The sequence below is a fragment of the Canis lupus genome, chromosome 11 (assembly GCF_003254725.2).
Source record: "Canis lupus dingo isolate Sandy chromosome 11, ASM325472v2, whole genome shotgun sequence".
Lineage (NCBI taxonomy): Eukaryota > Metazoa > Chordata > Mammalia > Carnivora > Canidae > Canis > Canis lupus.
The window spans coordinates 32855145-32882834 of NC_064253.1; the positions used below are offsets into that span (position 1 = coordinate 32855145).

Consider the following 27690-nt stretch of genomic DNA (forward strand, 5'->3'; position numbering starts at 1 on the left):
TCCTCTATAGAGGCTGCAGAAGTGAAAGAGTTACATTTGTAGCCACCCTTGTAGTTAGCCATGGCTAGGAAACAAAATTTGGGCCAATAAGCTGTAAGTAGAAATCTGACAAGGGTTTCTGGAAAACCTTTTGCTGACTCTGAGCTGTTTATATAAACCATTCTTGAACTCAGAATATTTTGAGCTTCTCACATCCTTATTTCCTATGACAGTTATAAAACTCTTGCAAGAAAAGACATTAAAAGTACAACTTGCATTTTAGGACTGTTAGCACACAGTGCCAGAAGTGAATTAAACAAACTAAACAGTTTTTTTTTCTTCTGTCCTCAGGGTCACCATAATATAGCTAATAAATCTGTGATTTTCTAAAGCAAAACAAGTTTTTGTCTTTACAGTACATGCTTGAGAATAATGGTTGAATCTTCAGAATAATGAGAAGAGGCTAAGTTCAGATTTTGTCTTCTCAAATTTAGTTTCTGAAAACTAGCATAGGTGAATAAAGAATTCTTCAGACATCAAGACTTTCTAAAATATTGTTAATTTGCGGTCTCAAAATTCACTTGGAGCTTTGTTTAAAGTTATGAGGGAGGGGATCCCTGGGTGGCTCAGTGCTTTAGCGCCTGCCTTCAGCCCAGGGCGTGATCCTGGAGATCCCGGCTCTCCCTGCATGGAGCCTACTTCTCCCTCTGCCTCTCTCTCTCTCTCTCTCTCTGTGTGTGTATGTGTGTGTGTGTCTATCATGAATAAAAAAATAAAAATCTTAAAAAAAATAAAATCATGGGGGAAAAGAATGTATAAATATGGCTCCTTCTGCTTTTGGGTCCCCTTAACAGATATAATACCAGATAAATGATGACTTACTTTGGTAGATTATTACAGACTGAAAAACAAAGCCAATATAAAAAAGAGATGATTTAAAAATGTATCTATACCTGACCTACTTTTCTTACTAAGTTTGTGAAATCATTGAGAACATAATAGGTGACAAAATGATATCTGGTGATATAATTTATAGTCACAGAGACCATTTAACATAGACATCATTTTAATTCAATAGAAGTTTACCAAATGATTTATCAAAAATCCATCATGACTCTACCGTCTTCCAAATTTTTGCTAGTTATGGAACTTTGGAACATTAAAATTCTTGTGGATTTTCACTGGCAGGATTCTAGGCTTAAATATTTGCCAGCAAAGCAAACTGTTGTTTAAAGAATATGTTTGCCAGCAGTTAGAATGAAAGACCTCATCAAATTGATGACTAAGGGCTTCCTCTTGAGTTAATGATAGCCACAATGCAAATACCCCCAAATTCCAAATAATGACAGGTCTATAAAAAGCACTGAAATCCCATGTAGTCCATTCTGAGATGGCCGACTAATTAGGAAATATAAAACCCTGAGTTTCTCAAAGAACTTGCAAAGTTAGACAAATTGGGCCTGCTGAATACTATTTTGGAAAAATGAAAATATCACCATAAAAAATTCTTTCTTTTTCTATTTGAGGTTACTATGTTTGATGAGTAACATATATGAACTCCACAGGTCTGAAAGCCTTAAGAATTCAATCGCAAGGTTTCGCTCAGGAATTTGGAAATGGAAAGCAAACAATATGTACTTTTCTCTACGAGATTATATCTTAAGAGTGCTACAGTGAAATCCAAATTATTAATTGCTGCTGTCATTGTGATTTGGTAACTGGGAATTACTGGGTTTGTTTTAAGTTAAACAATTCACTTTTAAATAAATACTGTGATCCATTCTTTCTTTTAGTGATGCAAATACTTCCACATTTTTGTAGAATCTTGTGTTCCTAATTACAAAAGTCTACCCTATTTAGTATTTACACGGCTTCATTTTGGACAAATAACTATAAAATATTTTTTATTTAAAACTTCCTTTCATCATAATTAGTCAGTAGTTCTGTATTCTAATATACTCCCTTTGAGAATCTTCCACTGCAGAATCACTTTATTTTAGCATTCAAACCTACAGCTTTATCTGCCCAATATTAGCTTCACAATTTAAGAGCATTCTTTCTTCTCAGTGGGAGGAACAAAAAGACTAAAAATGTCATGAAGATCTAAGGATGAACCAGATGATAAAATCTTCACTAAAGATTTTCTTACCAATAAAGTTCAATAATAAAGCGAATGATAAAAAGCTGCTGGAAATTATTCTCAACAGCCAAGGTCTAGAGGTCAGGGAGATAAAAAGAAAGAGACACATTAGAGAGCTAATCGATACAAAGCTTAAAGTATGCAAACTTTTGACAAAGAAAACCAATGAGAGAGGTTTGGGTTCAGATGGGTAAACTCTCATCCACATCCAAGACATTAAGCAGTCCTGAAGACCAGCAAAGGCATGTCTTATGAGTGAGTCAGCTAGATAACCGAGCCATGGAAAAGCAAACAAACCCCCTGTTCTCTCCTTGAACATGAATCTGCCTATTTCCAGAATATGCCTCGAGAATTTTATATTCATCTCTTTCTTTTTCTTCTCCATGTTCAAGACTGCCTTTCCCAAAAACAGTCCCTTCAACAAGTGGTGTTGGGAAAATTGGACAGCCATATGCAGAAAAATTAGATTGGACCATTTTCTTACAGTATTCACAAAAATAAACTCAAAATGGATGAAAGACCTAAATGTGAGACAGGGATCCATCAGATCTCTAGAGGAGAACACAGGCAGCACTTCTTAGACCTTGGTTGCAGCAATTTCTTGCTAGACACATCTCCAGAGGCAAGGGAAACAAAAGCAAAAATGAACTATTAGGATTTCATTGGGATAAAAAGCTTTTGCACAGCAAGGGAAACGATCAACAAAACTAAACGGGAACCTTGAGAATGGGAGAAGATATTTGCAAATGACACATCAGAAAAAGGGCTAGTATCTGAAATTTATAAAGAATTTATCAAACCCAACACCCCCAAAACAAAAAATCCAATCAAGAAATGGGCAGAAGACATAAACAGGCATTTCTCCAAAGAAGACATACAAATGGTTAACAGACACATGAAAAATGCTCAACATCACTCATCTTCAGGGTAATTCAAACCAAAACCACAAGAGATACTACCTCACACCAGTCAGAATGGCTAAAATTAACAACTCAAGAAGCAAAAGAATTTGGCAAAGATGTGGAGAAATGGGAACCCTCTTATACTGTTGGTCGGAATGCAAACTGGTGCAGTCACTCTGGAAAACAGTATGGAGGTCCCCCCAAAAGTTAAAAATAGAGCTAGCCTATGACCTAGCATTGCACTACTAGGTATTTATTCAAAGGATACAAAAATAGTGATTCAAAGGAGCACTTACCCGAATGTTTACCGCAGCAAAGCTATAGCCAAAGTGTGGAAAGAGCCCAGATGTCCATCAGCAGATGACTAGATAAGGAAGATGTGGTACATATATCCAATGGAATATTGAAATCTCCCCCATTTGCAATGATAAAGATGGAACTAGGGGGTATTAAGCTAAATGAAATAAGTAAGTCAGAGAAAGACAATTATCCTATGATTTCATTCATATGTGGAATTTAAGAAATGAAACAGACGAACATAGGGGAAGAGAAGGAAAAAATAAAATAGGATAAAAACAGAGGGAGGAAGCCATTAAAAGACTCTTAAACTATAAGAAACAAACTGAAGGTTACTGGAGGGGAGGTGGGGGGGTTAACTGGGTGATGGGCATTAAGGAGGTCACTTGATGTGATGAACACTGGGTGTTCTATGTAACTGATTAATCACTAAATTCTAACCCTGAAACTAATAATACACTATATGCTAACTAAATTGAAATTAAATAAAAATTTTTCTAAAAAGACTATCTTTCCTTCTGCTCTCTACCCATCCAAATCCATTCATCTTTGTTTGTTTCTTTATTTTTATTTTTTTGCATAATCTCTATACCCAACCTGGGGCTCGAACTCATGACCCCAAGATCAAGAGTCATATGCTCTTGCCAGCCAGGCACCTCCAAATTCATTTGTCTTTGAAGATCTATCTTCTCCGGGTAGCAGTCAGCTTTTCCATAGGCCTGTAGCATTCATTGACCATACTACATGTTTTGGTACTTAAAAATTGTCTGTAATATGATGAGAGTATACAAATTCATGAGTATGTATATATAAACAATTTGAAGGGGGAAACACAAATGTTCAGCTCCTCATTGCCTATAATGTTATATATTTTATAATATTCTTTCTCAATAAGTGTTCAATAGATAGTTCTAGAAGTAAATTAGTTGAATTTATTTTTAAGGGATGCCTAGGTGACTCAGTGGCTGAGCATCTGCCTTTGGCTCAGGGCATGATCCCGGGGTCCTGGGATCGAGTCCTGCATTAGGCTCCCTATAGGGAGCCTGCTTCTCCCTTTGCCTATGTCTTTGCATCTCTCTGTGTGTCTCTTATGAATAAATAAATAAATAAAATCTTTAAAAATTTTTATTTTTATGCCCTGTCAAATAAATAAAAGTAATTTCACAGCCATTAAAATAAATAGAAAAAAAGTATTCATACCATCAATATAATACCATTACCAATACTATTCATACCACCAACAGATTACAATAGTAATATTGTGATCAGAAAAGCCAAAACTGCCAAATTAAAATTTTTAAATTAATAGGAGTTAGTAAAATGAATAGATCAACATTTTCAAATAATATTGTTTTGTCATATGCCAGAGTCATTTGAAAGATGTGCCAGGAAATATCATTCACAATAAGAAAAAATATATTAAATATTTAAGAATAATTTTAATGAGGGCAACCCAGGTGGCTCAGCAGTTTAGTGCCGCCTTCAGCCCAGGGCCTGATCCTGGAGACCCAGGATCGAGTCCCGCGTCAGGCTCCCTGCATGGAGCCTGCTTCTCCCTCTGCTTGTGTCTCTGCCGCACACACACTCTCTCTCTCTGTCTCTCATTAATAAATAAATAAAATCTTTAAAAAGAAGAGGAAGAATTTTAATGAGAAATGATTTGGCCTACATGGTAAAAAAAAAAAAAAAAAAAAAAAAACACACACACACACAAACTATGGACCTTTCAGAAAGATCTAATATATAACTTAGGAAAATAGAAAAATATTATAAGTGTGTAATTTTTTACAATTAGTTTAGTTTATTGAACTAAATAAGAAGGTGTTATAGATTGCTATAGAAGAAAAGAATCAGATCTAAACTTCATCTAGGGGGAGGTCTGAAGACAAATATGGGAAAACATATTCAGTAAAGGAAGAATAAAAGAAAAAACCTCTTCTGCATAATAACCTTTCTAGAGCTATAATAATCAAAACAATGTGTTGCTGATACATAAAAGATCTCCTAGAATAGAATAGATAAAATTATACATAAAGATTTAATATTTATAAAAGAAGCATCTGAAAACAATAGGGAGATAGTTTATTTAATCAGTGACACTGAGGTAATATGTTAGGAATTTGAAGACAAAAATCTGTTTTAGACCTACAACTCACACTATAAACCAAAATAAATCCCATGTGTATTAGAGTGTTGGTTTTTGGAATAACCATGAGAACTAGTGAAGAAAACGTTTTAAATTCTAAACGAAAAAAAAATAAAAAAAAAATAAATTCTAAACGTAGTGGGATGAAAATCAGATATTGAAACAATGAAAAATTTAATATGTAAAAGTTAAAACTCTGATATTAAAAAAAGTAAGTAGATTGACAAAAATAATTGCAATGAATGGAATGGTTAAAAGAATATAATTAGAAAATCATCAACATTGCAATAAATAAATGATGTAAAGATTTCAAGAAAGAGGAACTCAGTTAATAAAATAGGAAAGTAATCTTGATAGTAATTAAATAATGACCAAGACTAAGGTTTTATTTTGCTTATTAAATTCCAATGTCTTCAAAAATATATTGGTACACATAAATTGCTGATACACAAGTAAGGTTGTATTATTCTTTACAATTTGAAAGTATTTAAATTTGAAAGTTTTGTGAGCAAAAAGTACAAGTAATTGAGGAAAAAGCCATAAATACAAAAATATTTATCATGACATTAGTTAAACTAGTGAGGTATAAATAGCCTAAGTATATATACCAATCAGGAAAATGTTAATACTACCTGCATTGAGATGGACATTGATACGAGCACTAAGTATTGATAATGCTAATTATGAAGTTTACACAGTAAAATAAAAAAAATATGAAATATAAAGTGACAAATACTCAAACTTTTCGTGAAAAATGACTGCAACTTTCTGAAATATGTATTTTCATGAAATTTATCATATTCATTACGGTGGCATTTTTTTCATATGCACTATATGGAAACACTATAATACTGCAGTTACATTTTTTAAACTAAAGACAATACTAAAGTGTACCAATTAATCAGTATTCACTTAAGAGTCCATTTTTCAGCACCTTCACCATCTTTAGACATTACATTACTTTTTAAACTTTACCAGTTTAGTTTAAAAATTATTTTTAATTGTTATATTTTATTCTCTCTGTTTCTTTAAGATTTAGTGTGGTTGGGCATCTGTTCATCCTAACTAGCCATTCATTTTTCTTCTATGATTAGACTGTTTATATTTTGTTGTTGACTTTTATTGATATTTTTCTTATGGCTAAGTAGATCATTTTCTACATTAATGGTAAAAATAACTTGCCTTATCTATTTTAAAAGGCTATTTTAAGTATGAAGACTTTTATATTTTTAGTGCTGTATGTAGACATCTTGATCATTGCTTCACATATAGAAATGAATGTATTGTTTTATAGTTTATAAAGCATTTTCACACACATTATTTAATTTTATTTTTACAGGTCATAGTCCATGGATTTAAGCTTTAGGTTGTTTATTATTGGAAATGTCAAATTCACATTGTTTTAAGTGTGGGGTTCCTATACTCTAGTGAGGAGTTCCTTAGGCTCATAATCAACAGCACTGGTTTCAGGGTGAAGATTCCACTGAGAAACTACACAATCATTTGCAGAACTGTTCTCTCATGCACCGTGTTGAAAATTTATCTTTGAGAGCTGTGTGAGAAGTAAATCAGACAGCATTATTTAATGGTAAATCCTCTGCAAATGTTAGGGAATCTACCTCCTGCTTTACTTCTGACATGGGTCTATAGTATTCCATAAGAGAAGTTTACAAGGAAGCTCTTATCAATTATTTATTGTTTGGTTATTGTGAGGTTCATGATTCACTTGAAAGTCTTCTCTATGAAATATTCTGTAAAGCAAGATTACTTTGAAAATGCCACAGTTTCATAAAAACTAGATAAGATAGGCAGCTATTATTGAAACCTAAGGTCTTGGTCTCATAGTCTGAGATTGTCATAAGAGAATATCTGATCTGTATCTATGAAAAAAATTTTTAAAAACTAGTCAAAGCTATCGGCACTAAGAACCGTTATCTATCAGAAATAACAATTACTGAATCTGTTTAACTTAGTGCCAAACACATTGTAGATACTTAATAACTAGGTATTACATGCTCAATATCAGAAAAATATCCCACTAAATACTCATTTTCTAGAAAGCCTTTTAATGTTGTTTGGTTAATTTCAAAACAAATTTATAATTTGATTTTATAATAATGTGTTTTACTTCTTAGACTGGCATGATTACCTTCTTGATTTGTGTATTATTCACATGTGGCTCTGCTTGGTTTCATAATTAAACTCTGAGTAAAATGGATCTCACTGAAATTGCACACAAATGAGAGTGTCTATATCCCACTGTTTATGCATGTTTTCTTTCTTTTCTTAACTTACCAAGTTTACTGCTATTTTAGTTTCTAGTTTAAGCTAGGATTTAGTCTGAATCAAATTCTCACAAAAGAATTGAAAACCTCATTTTAATTACAAGAGCCTAGCAGAATTCCTTGAATTTGTGAGGAAGAAAATATGTTTATTTACATATTAAAGACACTGTCAGAAGCTGATCCATGTGTGTTTTTATCAATTAAAGTGTTAGACTATTTTAAGATTTCTCACGAAACACAGAATATACAACTGACCTATTCTGGATCTTTACTTACGTGTTTGTAAGAATAGTGAGATAACATAAGAAGACAAGAAACAGTTTTTATGAAGATGAATCTAATCTTTCAAGTGATCATTCACCCAACAAACACATTCATGATGTGCTCTAAACTTAAATGCGTGTTGTTGTGGAGGCAAAGTTAAAAAGCAAAAGGCTTAATTTGATTTTAAATAGTTCAAAGTCACATAAAGAAGAACAATGACAAGGTATGACTAGTATGATAAAGTTATTGATTGATAAGTATTATTTGTAAGCAAAGCCTGATTACATAGCTACCATTTTTATAAAATGAGTCATGGATGGAACTGCAAAACTGGTGAGTGAAGAGGCATTCACTAGCTATGAGGTTAAGATACAATAACCTGGGAAAAATATTTAAAAATAGAAGTTTGAAGGACTGGTGACAATGACAGAAGAGAGACATGACAAATCGTGAAATTGAAATGCAACAGAGAAATATGGAGAAAGACTGAGTGATGAAGAAGCTGTTACAAAGATTGGAGCATTAAAAAAAGAGAAAATCTACATCAGACTGCTAGAAAATAGTGTAGGGTTCTATGTGATGCAATTCCTCCTCTGTGATATCCAAATTCCTTCTGTAGAAATGAAGGGTACTCTGCAATGCCTTCTTTTTTAGAAGGATTTCTGTGCTTCTTCACATGCATCTGTATTTGTGATTGGATTGAAATTTAGCTAAGTAGTTCATGATGGCCCACAACATTTGGTTGGAAATTATATTTGAAGTTACGGGAAAAGAGATAAAAGAATTGCTTATTCTGAAAATAGGTGAATGGTATTAGGGAAAGACTTCACAATTTGTTTTGGGTTGAACAAAAACTTAAAGTCAAGAAAAGAGAAAATATGTAAAAGAAGGATGATGGGTTTTCAGTTTAAAAGAAATGGATAAATTTAGAAAAATCAGACATTATGAACCTGATGATGGCATGCAATAGAAAATGAAAAAACATCACCTCAAATTTAATACCTACAAAGGCAGGCACCATTGTATGCTAATTAAACCTCTAGATTTAACTGCCAGATTACAGGAAATACACAAGAGATAGACAAGCAAATTAAGGTACATGAAAAAGCCATTGCCCAAAATCAGGGTATGTGCATTCTATAAGACAAAAGACCAAGTTTCTCCAGACAAGGAAAGGAGGGGGAATTTCTGGTGAAAAAATAAATAAAAAGCTTAAGATATGCAACAGCCAAATACAATATGTTGACCTTGTTGAAGCTAAATTGAAATAAGCCAACTAGAAAAAAAGCTTTCCTTGAGACAATTAAGAAAGTTTGAATCTATCATTGATATTAGATAACAACTAAAGAATTAATGACAATTCTTTTTAGGTAGAAACATAGATATAGATTTTTAGAATTCCTTATCAGAGATGCATACTAAAGTGTTTATGGATGAAATGACATGAAGACTATAATCTACTTTATCTAGTTAAAAATGTAGAGGGCAGAGAATAAAATGAAATGAAAAAAATCATTCAATGTTGATCTTTTTTTTGGAATTGAGTGACAAATAGTACATGGTTGCTCATTAGATAAGCTTTGCCTTTTGTATAGTTTTTACATTTTTCATTATAAAATGTTAAACAAATAAACACAGTAATGCTCTCGCTGCTCCTCTTTATCTTAGATGTCTGAAGTCAAAGTTTTAGAATTTATACTTCATTCTTCTTCATATCTTATATCTTCTACTTCTCTGCTAATCGTGTCTATCTATTCATTAACATATTATCCTTTATACCTTTAAACACCAAAGAAAGAACTGCTTAAAAATTCTTGAGAATCCCAACATTTCTGTTACCTCAGAGTTGGTTTCTATCATTTTCTTCTGTTTTGTTTAATTTTCTGGAGAATGGATCAAATTTTCAAGTGCTTTGTATGTCAGGTACTTTTTAATTTTATACTGAACTTTGTCAATGTTACATTGTAAAAGACACTAGCTCTGTTATATTCTTCTGAAGAATCCATTTGTTTGTTAGTTTCAACAAATAATTAATGTGGTTGGACTCCAAAAGCAAACTTTGTTCTTTTAGCTGCTCCAATTTCATGCCAGCCTTTTATCCTTAGCAGGATTTTATTCCATGCCTGGTTCAAAGATACAGGCATACATGCCATTTGGGAATCCTCCTCCCTCACACTCTTCTTTCTAGAATCCTTCTTCACTTTGTAGTGATTTTGATTGTCTTAAACTCAGTATTCTGGTTCTTCAGGCCCATAAGCCTTATCAGAGTTTTATGCACTTCATGTTTAATCAACTTCAGCTTGCTTGCAGGCTACAAGTCATAAAAGTGGCAAAATCTCCATGTGTGGTTTCCTTCTTCCAAATAGCAACTTACTTCTAAAATCTGTTTGCTTTTATTTTCTATTCAGTGCTTCACATCATTAAAAAATTTTTATCCATTTGTTGTTGTTCCCCATTGTAGTGCCAGGTTTGCTTGGAGCTTTAGTTCACATAGTGCATACACACACACACACACACTCAACACACACAGAGTTACTTAAGACTGAAACAAATTAGTGAGGGTGTAATAATATTAAAATGTGTAAGAATAACATTAGAGAAACTGAAAATACATAATAAAACACCATTGTAGTGGTGAAGAATGGATGTAGGAAAAAAGAAAAATATTACAAAAGTTCTTACTTGTTACAGATATTATATTAATCCTAAAAATAATGATATAGTTGATATCCTAGGGTTGTTAATACATGGATTGGTGGGTGGGGAAGTTATAGAGTAGCTGATGATAAATTTCACAAAATGGGCTAGTATCAGATCATGATGAGCTTTAAGTGACTTACTAAGATGCTTGAATTTTCTCCTATAGAAAGTAAAGAAAGCAAGATCATGGGCAATGGGAAAAGCTATTCATATAACAACTGGAGTTCACTGGGAGAAGACTTGCACAGACCCAAAAATGTATGTAATATATTTTCCTTAAAATAGAAACAGAATGAAATTCATATCCAAGGTGTGTGCCAGGTTCATCACTGTCATCCAAAGCAGCACACTGCCTTCAAGCATCCATCCTGCTATGTTGCTAGCTGTACGAGCATCTGGGAGACTAAAAATATATATGATTCACCTTTCCATTAGTGGACTACTGCAGCAAGGCAGATAGAATTAACTCATGGTTTAAGTATCAAAAAGAGATGGATGCTTAAATAACTTCATGAGAGAAATATGCATTCTGCAATGTCAGTATTCTGAAAAGAGAATCATATCCATTAATTTATTTTTTGTAAATCAGAAATTTGAAGTTATAGCCTTCCTTAAAGATAGGCATCTTTAGGGCCAAAGCCAATTCTTAATAACATGAAAATACATGTACAGCTCTATGCTGTATTTATTTTTTTTAAATCCACATACAAGTGGACCCAAACAGGTAAAAAATATGTTGTTCAAGGATCAACATATCTTTTTTTAAAGCTTTTATTTAAATTCCATCTAGGTAACATGCAGTGTAATATTAGTTTCAAGTGTTGAATTTAGTGATTAAACACTTCCATACATCACCAGATGCTCATCACAAGTACACTCCTTAATCCCCGTCATTTCACCCATCAGCTCCAACTCAGCTCCCCTCTGGTAACCATCAGTTTGTTCTTTATAGCTAAGAGTCTATTTCTTGGTTTGCATCTCTCTCTCTTTTTGTTTTCCCTTTGATCCTTTGTTTTATTTTTTAAATTCCACATATGAGTGAAGTCGTATGGTATTTGTCTTTCTCTGACTGACATTATACTCTCCATCCGGGTAGTTGCAAATGACAAGATTTCAATTCATTTTTATGACTGAAAAAAATATATATATATACACATGCACATACCACATCTTTATTCATTCATTGGTGGATGGCCTCTCTGGGATGTGCTCTGAGAAGAGTGAATGATCTTCCTACTGTGTGCCCTAGGCACTCTTTGGATCCCTGTTTCCATGGTGTCTGCTCCCCAGGATTGTTTACCTGCCTTCTCTCCAGGAGCAACACAGTGCCTTCTGGGCTGTAGCTTAGCCAAGCCCACTGACCTCTAAAACTGTAGGTGTTAAGCCTTGCTGGTTGCAAGAACTCAAGAAATTCAGCCCCTCTCATTTTCCAAGCCAATGGCTTTGGGAAAATGTTCTCCTTGTGCATTCTCCTGTGTGCTCTTCTCTCTTGCCTTTCTCCATGACTGCAGCTCCTTCCCCTCTGCAATACCCATCATCAGTTCATCCCTTAACCTCCATCTCTGAACTTCCCACTTTCTGTGACATGGTTTCTTCTCTCCCTTTAGTTGTGAAGTTTGCTCTGTCAGTTTTCAGGTCTATTCCTGGGGTATTTAGGATGTTTTGATAGTTATCTACTTGTGTTCATGGGATGAAGCAAGCCTAGGGTCCTCTTACTCTGCCACCATCTTCCGCTACCCTTTGAACTGTATCTTTAATATCACAATCTTGCAGCTAATATTTGATGACTTCAGGTAATGTATAGGAATTGGGAAAGTATATTTCTGTTGACTTCATCCATCATTTTCTTTTCTTTTTTTTTAGATTTATTTATTTATTTATTTATTTATTTATTTATTTATTTATTCATGAGAGACACACACACACAGAGAGAGAGAGAGAGAGAGGTAGAGACACAGGCAGAGGGAGAAGCAGGCTCCATGCAGGAAGCCTGATGTGGGACTCGATCCTGGGTCTCCAGGATCATGCCCTAGGCTGAAGGCGGCAGGTGATAAACTGCTGAGCCATCAGGGCTGCCCCATCCATCATATTAGTTCCTCTCTTTCTCTCATACACACACATTATAAGCCTAATTACATAGTGCTATAAACTTTGCTTTAAAAGGCTTATGTCTTTTAGAGAAATTTATAAAGAGAGCTTTGTATAATCCTAAATATTTATCATTTCCAATGCTCCTTATACCTTTTTGTGAATTCAAACTCCAGCTTACGTTACTTCCCTTTAGCTTAATAAATTATTTTAGTATTTATGTAGTTCTAGTTCATGATTATGAATTTTCTGGTTATGATTTTCTTTAGTTAAAAAGTTTTTATTTCTCATTAAGTTTTCAGGCATTATTTTGCCAGATATAAAATTTGCAGTATATATATATATATATATATATATATATATATATATATATATATCAATATATAGAAATATATATATATATATTATATATATATTATATATATTTCTTTCCAGGACTGAAATTATGATCTTTCAATAGCTTTGATTGTTTCCAATGGGAAGTCAGACATTGATTGTAAAGTTGCCTTTTTCCCCCTCTACCTGTCTTTAAGATTTTCTCATAAACTTTGAGTTTCAGAAGCTTCACTCTGATATATATATATGAGTGCTTTCTTCATGTTATATTGATTGCAGTTTGTTGAGTTTCTGGAATCTGTAAGTTACTATTTCAAACCAAAGTTAGAAGTCTTTAGCTATTACTCAAACACTTTTTGCCCCTTTTTCTCTCCCCTCTCCTACTGGAACTCCAATCACATGTATGTTGGACTGTTTGATATTGTCACACAAGTCTCCAAGTCTGTGTTATTTTCCACCAATCATTTATTTCCCTGTACTTTGAACTTGGTCACTGCTATCAATATATTTTTATGAGCACTGTTTCATTCAACTGGTGTATCCAATTTGATTTTGACCCCATCTACTAAGTTCTTCATTCCAGATATTGTACATTTTAGCTCTAAGATTTGCATTTCTTATGGTTTTCATTTTTTTCCATTGGCATTTTCTAACATTTCAATTCATTAAGATCATTTCTTTGAAATTCTCTCAACATATTTTCTTTAAATATTTTGATATGGTTTTTAGGAGCTGCTTTGAAATTTTGAAATTTTTTTCAAAATGCAATCTCTATACCTACTCTGAGTCAATTTATAGTTACTGATTTTTAATTTTCCTGAGGTTGTGTCATGGTCTCCTCTTTCTTTGTATGTCCAATGAGGCTTAGTTGAAAATTGGACATTATATATAATTCTTTGTAGCAACTTTGGGTTCTCCTGAATTCTTTTGAGTATTGTTCACTTTTTTGTTTGAGTAGCCTGTAAATGTGTCTAGACTCAAACTGTAAATTGCATCTCTTCTGTTGTGTATAGTAGCTGACTTATTTGCTTCATTTTCTGTGTTGTTTTTCTTTTTTAGTTTCCTGGTGGTCTCTCCTGGGTTTGCATAATTTAGCATGCAGCCAAGGATGTGGGCAGAATTCATACTAGATTTGGGGGCTCATTTTCTCTATGGATCATTTTCTAGGAAATCTCCCCTACAGTTTTTGCTTCTCAGCCAATCTTGACTTCTGTCTTTGGACATCTAAAATGTTTATGACATCAGCTATGTGCTACTTGACCTGCACAACCTGAGGTATGGACTCAATTAAATTAGTAGATTAAAAAAAATAATTTGGTGTAGCAGTCTATTTCAGGGTTAAGTTGCTCTCTGGTCCCTCTCTTTTTTTCTGGGTGTTTTTGATTCTTAACCCACACTATAAGGTTACCAGCCAGCTACAGTTTTGTATAGATTATACTCTGATTTGGGGTTTCATCTTTTGGTTCTCTTGCTTCCAGGATTTCTTCCTAATTTTTCTAGCTGAGTTTTCAATATTGACCTTGTTCTTTGCACCATGAGCTAAAAAAAAAAAAAAAAAAAAAAGCTGAAGTTTTCATCCATTGTAGCAGCGCAAGTATGACAGTCTTCTTGGGCCAGAAGGTCAAACACTCATAATTCTTACTCCTTCCAGTTTCAAGTCTTTAAGGGTGTACTCTGTTCAGCTTCTGTATAGTGTTAAACTCTTTCCAGTACCTTTTAATAGTTGTATTTAATATTTTGTCCAGATGTAATATTGCTATATGTGGGAGGGCCCACATCTTTCTATCACCATTATCAGATGTTGTTTTGACCAAAATTTTAATATGAAACACAAAGAAGACTCAAGACTCTAAGACTCTCTTAGAAAAGAGTAGGTTCATGAATTATTTTAACTGATGAGAAGGATGTGTAAATCACATTAAGAGGAGAGATATGATTACTTTCTTAAGATTCTCAGTGAGGTTTGTGACACAGAGAAAGATTAAGAACTACAGCTTTACCAAGAGTTAGATTCTAGATACGCTTTTACATTTCATTATAATGATGTTGCTCAGGTAGCTTTAGTTATTCCTTTACAGACAATTCAAGTGGATTTAAAACTATTATAAGCTGGGGATCCCTGGGTGGCTCAGTGGTTGAGCACCTGCCTTCAGCCCGGGGCATGATCCTGGAACCCCAGGATCAAGTCTCACATCGGGCTCCCTGCATAGAGCCTGCTTCTCCCTCTGCCTGTGTCTTTGCCTCTCTCTGTCTCTGTATCTCTCATGAATAAATAACTAAAATCTTAAAAAAAAAAAAAAAACGAACTAGTATAAGCTCACAAAATTCTTTAAAATTTTAAATCAAGGGGGGAGCATAATTGCCCTTAAGGTTGCAATCTCTCCTTATTGTTGATGATCTGAATGTCAAGGTGTATGTTTTTATTCATCTCTGTTCCAAGAATGGGTATGAAAAAAAAATTTTTGGATTCTGCATCCCAGTCTCTATACTCCAAAAAATGGTCAGCATTCTACATGAAAAGATATGAGAATCTCCTATATGTACGTGGTGACATAGTGGTAATAAAATCTAAGTTTTACTAGCTGACTTCAGGCCTTAACTGCAGTATGCTTAGTCTGATTCACCAGAAGGGAATGGAACACATTTAGTGTTTTCCTCAAAGATTATGTATAAGATTCAAATCTCCCTAAGCAAGACCACTCAATTCCATTTTTTTAAAAGATTTTATTTATTCATGGGAGACAGAGAGAGAGAGAGAGAGGCAGAGACACAGGCAGAGGGAGAAGCAGGCTCCATGCAGGGAGCCCGACGTGGGACTCCATCCTGGGTCTCCAGGATCACGCCCTGGGCTGAAGGCGGCACTAAACTGCTGAGCCACCAGGGCTGCCCTCAATTCCATTTTAAAACTTGAAAGAATCAGCCCATGTTTAGAACTAGCTATATAGGCAGCTCAAATTAAATCCATATTATTAATTGGATTTTAAAAGATTAACTTAATTATAAATAGGCAAACAAATGTATTGGTTCTTTATTTTTAAACCATCTAGTCCTATGCCATAAATTGTGAGGTTAGAGCTATATTTTCTATTATATTGTGGCTGGCAGCGTTTATTCATTTATGTATTTTATGATTTTCAACACCTATTCTGAAATGTCAGAGATTATTCAAGTTAGTGTAGTATATAAGCAATAAGAAAAAAGGACAGATGACCATACACTGTGACAATTGTATCATATGTACTATATTCACAACAAGCACAGAGAGTCTGGGATACCATTAAAGAGATAATTAAAAATATTAGAGATAGCATATAAGGTGGAGATTACCCCTGAAATATTTATTACATGGTAACAAATAGGTGGAAAGTTCTTGCATTATTAGGAATGGATGTTAGGGTCTGTCAGTATGAATTTAAGCAGAATAATATGACAATTTTAGTGAAATGGGAGACATTCAATGTTTAGGTATTATCTGAGGTAGAAGTGGTAGAAGGCTGAAGAATTTGGCTGGAACAAGATTATTAAAAGCATCATAGCCTAATGGGGGCCCATGACCATTAAGAATTTGAGATATTTAAATAATAATAAAATAGTAAGACAATCAGAATCTCATCTTCCATAAAATTCCAACAGTGGCTTAGATTATGAAGTGAAGAGGATCATATAATCTTTAGCCTAATATACCACTACTAACAATTTATGGGCAATATTAAAGAGAGTATATGAAGAATCAAAGAGTTAACCCATATTTAACAAGTGACTCTAGTGGTTTTTCTCATCCACCAATTGGCTTTAAATATATGTGATACCCTTCCTTAACCACCCCTCCACAATTCCTTTGATTCTTGTCCTCAGGTGAGACAAGGAAGAGAACTGTTAAAATCCAGAAGAGAATCTACATGTTGTCCTGAGAATAAAGGAGAAAATTAAACAAGTAATTCATAGCCTCTACTGGGATGAGAGTAGTGTCAAATAATGACTCCTGATTTCACAACTTAGAAAGCCTATCTATGATCCTATGAGAACCTTACCTCCCAGGAACTCCAAGAGGCTCCTATGGAAATAAAGCTACATCCTTTTTTTTTTTTTTTTAAAGATTGTATTTATTTATTCATGAAAGACACAGAGAGAGAGAGAGAGAGGGAGAGAGAGAGAGGCAGACAGGCAGAGGGAGAAGCAGGCTCCATGCAGGGAGCCAGACGTGGGCCTTGATCCAGGGTCTCCAGGATCATGCCCTGGGCCAAAAGCAGGTGCTAAAACTCTGAGCCACCTGGGGATCCCCAGAAATAAAGCTACATTCTTAATAGAAAAGAGTCATACCAGTTGTGTGAGAAGTGAAGAACTCCAGATACAAGGTTGGAGGTTTCAATTCCTTCAAAAGAAAGAATCCCTTTTAAGAAGACTAAAGCTAAAAATGTGGAACTTGTGTTTTTAACATTAACTTATGAGTCTTAGGAGGTAGTATGCATGATGTCATGGTTAAAATTCAAAAAAAGCACATTTCCAAATTTTCAAAAAAATGAAACCTTACTTGTTATTTGTTGATATATCTCAACACTTTTTATAGAGAGAAGAGTATATATAAATATATAAATATTAACATATGATCATTCATAAATACATACATATTTGGTATATATTAACATTTACCATATAGTTAAATATTTAATATTTATAAATATTAACATTTAATATACATCAACACTTTATATAGATATATAAGAAGTATATGTAAATATTTAATATTAAATATTTTAATACAAACAATAAAATTACCATAAACATATTAGTACATATTAAAATACACTAATAGAAAAATATACTAAAAGTGCATACACACACACAAACATACACTTTTCCCCTTTGCTATAACAAGCAAAAGACAGAGTTACAGGCTTTTTTTTTTAAGATTTTATTTATTTATTCATGAGAGACACACAGAGAGAGGCAGAGACACAGGCAGAGGGAGAAGCAGGCTCCATGCAGGGAGCCCGATGTAGGACTTGATCCCAGGACTCCAGGATCATGCCCTGGGCCGAAGGCAGACACTTAACCCCTGAGCCACCCGGGCGGCCCAGAGTTACAGATTTATACAGTAAGTAGGTCATGTTTTAATTGGGAGGCACAAACATAAAAGAAATGGACTCTTCTTGTGTGAATCCTGCAGAACAGTTAGAGGCACAACTGCTGAACTTATCCAGTTTGCTTTATTAGGAGTGGACTTGGCACTTCATTTTATAATTACTGTTTCATTTCCCCTTTCTATAAATGTCATAGTTGTACAGATTCGTGATACTTGCAATTGTTTAATTTTGGGGAACAAGCAGTGCCATTCATCATCTTTTATTTTCACATATTACAATCACAGATTCCAATCACTGAGGGAAGTAAACAAGAAACATAGTCATGGTCAGGCTGAGAAGCCTGGTATATGATGCTGCAAATATGCAAATGGCTTTGAGAAGAATGTAATGAATTGGTAAAAAGGACAAAAAGACTCTACCTTCACATTAATTTTAAAACATTTGGAGGGGAGGGGCAAGATGGCGGAAGAGTAGGGTCCCCAAATCACCTGTCCCCACCAAATTACCTAGAAAACCTTCAAATTATCCTGAAAAATCTATGAATTCGGCCTGAGAATTAAAGAGAGAACAGCTGGAATGCTACAGTGAGAAGAGTACGCACTTCTATCAAGGTAGGAAGACGGGGAAAAAGAAATAAAGACACAAAAGGCATCCAAGGGGGAGGGGCCCCACGAGGAGCCGGGCTGAGGCCGGGGCGAGTGTCCCCAGGACAGGAGAGCCCCGACCCGGAGAAGCAGGAGCTGCACCAACCTTCCCGGGCGGAAAGGGGCTCGCAGGGAGTTGGAGCAGGACCCAGGAGGGCGGGGATGCCCTCGGGCTCCCGGGGACAGTAACAGACACCTGCGCCCCGGGAGAGTGCGCCGAGCTCCCTAAGGGCTGCAGCGCGCACGGCGGGACCCGGAGCAGCTCGGAGGGGCTCGGGGCGGCTCCGCGGAGGGGGCTGCGGGGCGGGAGCACGAATCCAACAGCGCAGGCCGGGAGCACTGGGCGCCGGGACACAGCCCAGGATCCAGCCTCACCCCGGGACAGGCAGAGGCCGGGAGGGCCCAGGACAGCAAGGACGCTCCTGCCGCGAGCTGAGCAGAGCAGTGGCCCCGCCCCGGAGCCTCCAGGCCCTGCAGACGGAGAGCTCCGGAGTTACTGCCAGAGCTGACTCCAGGGTTGGAGAGCTGGCCGCCGCCACTGGGGTTGCTTCTCCTGGGGCCTCACGGGGTAAACAACCCCCACTGAGCCCTGCATCAGGCAGGGGGCAGAGCAGCTCCCCCAAGTGCTAACACCTGAAAATCAGCACAACAGGCCCCTCCCCCAGAAGACCAGCTAGATGGACAAGTTCCAGGGGAAGTCAAGGGACTTAAAGTACACAGAATCAGAAGATACTCCCCCGTGGTGTTTTGTTTTGTTTTTTGATTTGTTTCCTTCCCCTGCCCTTTTTTCCTTTCTTTCTTTTTCTTTCTTTTTCTTTTTTCTTTTTTTTTTTTTTTTGTTCCTTTTTTTTTCTCTTTCTCTTTTCTTTCCTTCTTTCTCTCCTCTCTTTTTTTCCTTTTCCCAATACAACTTGCTTTTGGCCATTCTGCACTGAGCAAAATGACTAGAAGGAAAACCTCACCTCAAAAGAAAGAATCAGAAACAGTCCTCTCTCTCAGAGTTACAAAATCTGGATTACAATTCAATGTCAGAAAGCCAATTCAGAAGCACTATTATACAGCTACTGGTGGCTCTAGAAAAAAGCATAAAGGACTCAAGAGACTTCATGACTGCAGAATTTAGAGCTAATCAGGCAGAAATTAAAAATCAATTGAATGAGATGCAATCCAAACTAGAAGTCCTAAAGACGAGGCTTAACGAGGTGGAAGAACGAGTGAGTGACATAGAAGACAAGTTGATGGCAAAGAGGGAAACTGAGGAAAAAAGAGACAAACAATTAAAAGACCATGAAGATAGATTAAGGGAAATAAACGACAGCCTGAGGAAGAAAAACCTACGTTTAATTGGTGTTCCTGAGGGCGCCGAAAGGGCCAGAGGGCCAGAATATGTATTTGAACAAATTCTAGCTGAAAACTTTCCTAATCTGGGAAGGGAAACAGGCATTCAGATCCAGGAAATAGATCCCCTCCCTAAAATCAATAAAAACCGTTCAACACCTCGACATTTAATAGTGAAGCTTGCAAATTCCAAAGATAAAGAGAAGATCCTTAAAGCAGCAAGAGACAAGAAATCCCTGACTTTTATGGGGAGGAGTATTAGGGTAACAGCAGACCTCTCCACAGAGACCTGGCAGGCCAGAAAGGGCTGGCAGGATATATTCAGGGTCCTAAATGAGAAGAACATGCAATCAAGAATACTTTATCCAGCAAGGCTCTCATTCAGAATGGAAGGAGAGATAAAGAGCTTCCAAGACAGGCAGGAACTGAAAGAATATGTGACCTCCAAACCAGCTCTGCAAGAAATTTTAAGGGGGACTCTTAAAATTCCCCTTTAAGAAGAAGTTCAGTGGAACAATCCACAAAAACAAGGACTGAATAGATATCATGATGACACTAAACTCATACCTTTCAATAGTAACTCTGAACGTGAATGGGCTTAATGACCCCATCAAAAGGCTCAGGGTTTCAGACTGGATAAAAAAGCAGGACCCATCTATTTGCTGTCTACAAGAGACTCATTTTAGACAGAAGGACACCTACAGCCTGAAAATAAAAGAAAGAAAGAAAGAGCTAGATTGAAGTCACCAAGTATAAGTATTATTATCTAAGTATTTCTTCACTTTGGTTATTAATTGATTGATATATTTGGGAGCTCCCACATTCGGGGCATATATATTGAGGATTGTTAAGTCCTCTTGTTGGATAGATCCTTTAAGTATGAGGTAGTGTCCCTCTTCATCTCTCACTACAGTCTTCAGAGTAAATTTTAGTTTATCTGATATAAGGATGGCTACCCCTGCTTTCTTTTGAGGACCATTCGAATGGTAAATGGTTCTCCAACCTTTTATTTTCAGGCTGTAGGGGTCCTTCTGTCTAAAGTGAGTCTCTTGTAGACAGCAAATAGATGGGTCCTGCTTTTTTATCCAGTCTGAAACCCTGAGCCTTTTGATGGGGTCATTAAGCCCATTCACGTTCAGAGTTACTATTGAAAGGTATGAGTTTAGTGTCATCATGATATCTATTCAGTCCTTGTTTTTGTGGATTGTTCCACTGAACTTCTTCTTAAAGGGGAATTTTAAGAGTCCCCCTTAAAATTTCTTGCAGAGCTGGTTTGGAGGTCACATATTCTTTCAGTTCCTGCCTGTCTTGGAAGCTCTTTATCTCTCCTTCCATTCTGAATGAGAGCCTTGCTGGATAAAGTATTCTTGATTGCATGTTCTTCTCATTTAGGACCCTGAATATATCCTGCCAGCCCTTTCTGGCCTGCCAGGTCTCTGTGGAGAGGTCTGCTGTTACCCTAATACTCCTCCCCATAAAAGTCAGGGATTTCTTGTCTCTTGCTGCTTTAAGGATCTTCTCTTTATCTTTGGAATTTGCAAGCTTCACTATTAAATGATATTTGCAAATATCATTCTCAATGGGGAAGCACTGGGAGCCTTTCCCCTAAGATCAGGAACAAGACAGGGATGTCCACTCTCACCACTGCTATTCAACATAGTACTGGAAGTCCTAGCCTCAGCAATCAGACAACAAAAAGACATTAAAGGCATTCAAATTGGCAAAGAAGAAGTCAAACTCTCCCTCTTCGCCGATGACATGATACTCTACATAGAAAACCCAAAAGTCTCCACCCCAAGATTGCTAGAACTCATACAGCAATTTGGTAGCGTGGCAGGATACAAAATCAATACCCAGAAATCAGTGGCATTTCTATACACTGACAATGAGACTGAAGAAAGAGAAATGGAGTCAATCCCATTTACAGTTGCACCCAAAAGCATAAGATACCTAGGAATAAACCTAACCAAAGAGGTAAAGGGTCTATACCCTAAAAACTACAGAACACTTCTGAAAGAAATTGAGGAAGACACAAAGAGATGGAAAAATATTCCATGCTCATGGATTGGAAGAATTAATATTGTGAAAATGTCAATGTTACCCAGGGCAATTTACACGTTTAATGCAATCCCTATCAAAATACATGGACTTTCTTCAGAGAGTTAGAACAAATTATTTTAAGATTTGTGTGGAATCAGAAAAGACCCCGAATAGCCAGGGGAATTTTAAAAAAAGAAAACCATAGCTGGGGGCATCACAATGCCAGATTTCAGGTTGTACTACAAAGCTGTGGTCATCAAGACAGTGTGGTACTGGCACAAAAACAGACACATAGATCAGTGGAACAGAATAGAGAACCCAGAAGTGGACCTTGAACTTTACGGTCAACTAATATTCGATAAAGGAGGAAAGACTATCCATTGGAAGAAAGACAGTCTCTTCAATAAATGGTGCTGGGAAAATTGGACATCCACATGCAAAAGAATGAAACTAGACCACTCGCTTTCACCATACACAAAGATAAACTCAAAATGGATGAAAGATCTAAATGTGAGACAAGATTCCATCAAAATCCTAGAGAAGAACACAGGCAACACCCTTTTTGAACTCAGCCACAGTAACTTCTTGCAAGATACATCCACGAAGGCAAAAGAAACAAAAGCAAAAAGGAACTATTGGGACTTCATCAAGATAAGAAGCTTTTGCACAGCAAAGGATACAGTCAACAAAACTCAAAGACAACCTGCAGAATGGGAGAAGATACTTGCAAATGATGTATCAGATAAAGGGCTAGTTTCCAAGATCTATAAAGAACTTCTTAAACTCAACACCAAAGAAACAAACAAACAATCATGAAATGGGCAAAAGACATGAACAGAAATCTCACAGAGGAAGACATAGACATGGCCAACACGCACATGAGAAAATGCTCTGCATCACTTGCCATAAGGGAAATACAAATCAAAACCACAATGAGATACCACCTCACACTAGTGAGAATGGGGAAAATTAACAAGGCAGGAAACCACAAATGTTGGAGAGGATGCGGAGAAAAGGGAGTCCTCTTACACTGTTGGTGGGAATGTGAACTGGTGCAGCCACTCTGGAAAAATGTGTGGAGGTTCCTCAAAGAGTTAAAAATAGATCTGCCCTATGACCCAGCAATTGCACTGTTGGGGATTTACCCCAAAGATGCAGATGCAATGAAACGCAGGGACACCTGCACCCCGATGTTTATAGCAGCAATGGCCACAATAACCAAACTGTAGAAGGAGCCTCGGTGTCCATCGAAAGATGGATGGATGAAGAAGATGTGGTTTATGTATACAATGGAATATTACTCAGCTATTAGAAATGACAAATACCCACCATTTGCTTCAACGTGGATGGAACTGGAGGGTATTATGCTGAGTAAAGTAAGTCAGTCGGAGAAGGACAAACATTATGTGTTCTCATTCATTTGGGATTTGGGGAATATAAATAATAGTGAAAGGGAATATAAGGGAAGGGAGAAGAAATGTGTGGGAAATATCAGAAAGGGAGACAGAACATAAAGACTGCTAACTCTGGGAAATGAACTAGGGGTGGTAGGAGGGGAGGAGAGTGGGGGGTGGGAGTGAATGGGTGACGGGCACTGGGGGTTATTCTGTATGTTGGTAAATTGAACACCAATAAAAAAATTTAAAAAAAATAAAATAAAAAATAAAACATTTGTTCACTTATGTTCTTTATGTATAATTTGTGTGTGTGTGTGTACCAATCTATTGCAAAAATTCTGATTTAGAGATAGTTCTAAAAATAAAGTACAGTTAATTGTTTAACAGACACCTACCATACACACTTATTCTAATGCATTTTTCCTCACTCAGATCATTAAATTATTGGGTAGCTAATTTAAAATCAACCTAATGTTTTTACCTTCTATCAAAAACTTTGTGATAAAATATTGAGAATAGCCTATCAAAATTTTGGTCAGAGGTATAGAACTAGGCAGTCCTTAGCAAAGAGTTATCTCTTTCCTGACTTATTCAATAAAGAACACATAGATAAATGGCTATAACATGTTGTGTCTCCCTTCCAAAACCAATTTTCTACTAAAATCATGCAGTCAATATAAATGTGTGCAACAACCTTGGCAAGTCATTTGTCTCTTTTAAATCAAGACCTTTAAATATTCATTCTCTTTGGAGAATCCCCACAGATGAATGGTGTTTTGTTTTGTTTTTTTGTAAAAATAACATAATGTAGGGAGAAAATATATTTCTGGAGGTGTTCCTGATAGCATCATTTATAATAGAAATAAATTTGGAATAATAAATGTTCTAAAACATAATAACAGTTATGTACATTTTGCTACAAATACAAGCTAGAATACTATAATTGAAATTGTTTTGATGATAACATTTTAAAATATGGGACAAATAATTAGCTCATAGTTAAACACAAATACATCGCTAAATAAAAAACTCACCCCATATCACACTGGGATACCTACATCAGAATGCTCATAATAGCCCAAAACTGAAAATAGCCCAAATATCCATGTACAGTATAATGAATAAATAAAGTGTGTAATATTCAGACAAGGGAATAGTCTGCAAAAATGTAAATGAACTATAGTTACAAGCAATAAAATAAATACAACTTACTAGTATAATTTTGAGTAAAGTACAAAATGCATAGTAAGATGCAATTATATGAAGCTAAGCAACAATGTTACTTGGAGATATGTATAAACAAGAGGTCAAATAAAAAAGTAAAAAGAAAGACATGATTATTACGATCAAGACAAAGAAGATCAAATAGGAAACAAGGAGGTAAATCACATAAAGTTCTTCTTGTGGGTTAATAGTGTTCCATTTCTTCACATAGGCTGTGGTTACAATGACAGGTCTTTTTTAAAATTAATTGTTTTCCGTACTTTTATATTTGATGTGATATATTTTATAGTAATACATGTTTTTAAAAGGAGTCAGAATACCTATTTTCTTTTCTAACCCTGGAGGATGAGCAGAAAATGAAAATTGAACTGGGACTTGAAGAATAGAAAGAATTAACACAGGTAAAGATGGGATGAATGGAATTTCCAAAGATATGAAACTGAATGGCCAGAAGGGAAGATATAGGGGGACAAAACAGACAAGATTGGCAATACTGATGAGTATATGAGGGAAAATGGAGAGAAATTAAGCAGAAACATTACAAGCATAAGAAGCCCCTGAACACTAAGCAAATTGATTACAACCACAGGAGTAAGGTAATGGTGTTCCCTGTGAGTAACAAACCCAAATTAATCCTCTGCTTCCCCTCTGGTTATCATCCCAATAACCCTGAACCACTGATACAACTTTAGTAATTTCCTGATCCTAGGATGGAGAGCAGTTTCACATACCCACTTGCCAAGACCACAGAATTTCAGTCCACCAGCTCTAGTTCATTCTGGTCACTCAGACTAGAGTTCTGCACAGTTCCCATATGCAGCTGTTTTCTTTGTTCCTATTGCAGCCAAAGCCCTAAGGTATTGGAGCCTTTCCTATTATGACTGCATAATTCAGGTCTCCTGTCTCCACATTCCTTCCCCAGCTCCAAGTGCCTAGTAGGTCCTCATCCCCCTGACGGCCCTGCTACTGAGGCTCAGCCTCTGGATAACATGGGCCTGGTGCCTGCTGCTCAGTAAGTCTGGCTGGGCAAAGTGTGGACTAGTTTCATGATTTAGTTGTACCTGCGTGTCCAACTGTAAGAATAGAAATGATACTTGTTCAACAAATAAAAGTGGAGATGAAAGTCAAAGGCTATATGTATACAGAATTAATGTTATCAGTTTTCTTTCCTACTTTTACGCTAAAATACTAACATTGTTATCCCTAGAAGCGATGGAAAAACTGAATAAATATATGTTGCAATTATCAAGTATTGGGTGTTTTTTAAATAAAAAAATTTCATTTTCCAGAAGAAACAAAATCATACTTGCCTAGATATTTAATAAAACTTCTGTTTTTTTTTTCTTTTGAAAGGTAAGCCATGTAGCATTTATAAGGAGAATGGCCATGGCCATGGCCACCCCTGAGGAGGGCTGGGGGCTCAGGGACATCACTGCTTCAAGGACATCTTCCCTGTCTGCGTAATGCTGCTGGTGGGAAGCAGGCAGGTTCTGGCGGCTAGGGCTCCAGCGGTCTGTGGTGGCCAGGTCGCACACCCATGAGTCCCCACGTGGCAGCGGCCAGGTTGTGGTCCTGGGCCTGGGCTGCCTAGATCCACACCAATGATTCTGAGTCATGTCTCAGGTTTTCTGGGGCTGCTTTTTCATTCAGATGGTCTTCTGTCATTATGCTCTCCATGCAAGTGACCAGAATGAAGAGACCCCACAGCACAACACAAAACCAAAAACCCATGAATTCATTTTTTAAAGTCTTGGGAATTAAAAAAATTAAAATAAAAAAAAAATAAAGTCTTGGGAATTTACATTTTAGCTAAATGATATTTTTACTGACTTAAAAAAAAAAAAGAAATGAAGAGCCTTTCATTTCCAGATACTTTGTTTTTAATATCTTTTCCCAGGAAAATAATCATAAAGTAGGGTGGTGCAAGGCAATTAAAATCGTTTTGGCTATAAATTATCCCTCCAGAGACAATGATTTGCAGTGATACATCTGTTTTCATAAATACTGACTGTAATAACATTGCATTACTGAATTCTCTTCTATGTAAATATTTGTTCCAACCCAACTTATCCTGAGTTACTCCCACTAAAGCTGCTATTGATGTGTGCTGCTCAGAAACTTCAGTTTTTGATATGTCTCTGTTCTCTAGGTCCTTAACTGTTGCATGAGCTAGTGTACAATCCAAGGGATTTGTCAAATTTTAATTACTTCATTTCATCGGCTGTATATTATTAAAGTATAATACTTTGCCTCTGGCTGTTTTCTGTGCAAAACTGTAAAGCCATTCCAATTTCTAAATGGGAATATAAATAACTCTCTAACTGTATTTGCTTATGTATTAGTATTAGCCCAGAGTCTTTAACTTCAAATAATTGGCAGTTATTCAGTCTAGCTAAAGCAAAGGAAAAAAAAAAAAAAGAGAGAATTCAGGCAATCGTCAGAGGACAGGAGAAACATCAAGAACTTGATGGAATTCTCAATTTCCTTTAAATATATCTCTCTGTGAAAACTGGCTTTATTTGCTTCTAAATACACACAGGAGAATATAGATGCTCTACACTCCTGAGTTCTGCAGAATTCAATTTATTGTCTCTTCGTCTCTATTCTCAATTTTCAAGAGAGGGAAAATTGTTAACCCAATTCCTCCACAGTGTTAAATGCTAAACATTATAAGGAGTCAAAACAAACCTAGCTGATGGAAAGCAATCCCTTTAAAAAGGGGTGGGAAGTGGTTTTGTAAGAAGGCCAAATACTTTAAATATTTATTAAATATATTTAACTATAAGCTATTTTATCCAAAATGAGCCTTTTGGTTCTTAAAATAGA

At 36.0% G+C, this 27690-nt stretch overlaps 1 long non-coding RNA gene across 2 annotated transcripts in view; it reads right to left on the bottom strand.

Moving 5' to 3' along the window:
* LOC112650009 (uncharacterized) overlaps positions 1-25696 on the bottom strand; it is a 122281-nt gene extending 96585 nt beyond the window's left edge. Inside the window, exon 1 of one of the 2 annotated variants that reach the window (XR_003129870.3) lies at positions 25596-25696. This is a non-coding gene — a long non-coding RNA (uncharacterized LOC112650009). The remainder of the gene's footprint in view (positions 1-25595) is intronic. The other variant, XR_007413976.1, reaches the window with a different exon arrangement.
* Positions 25697-27690: the final 1994 nt, after the last annotated feature.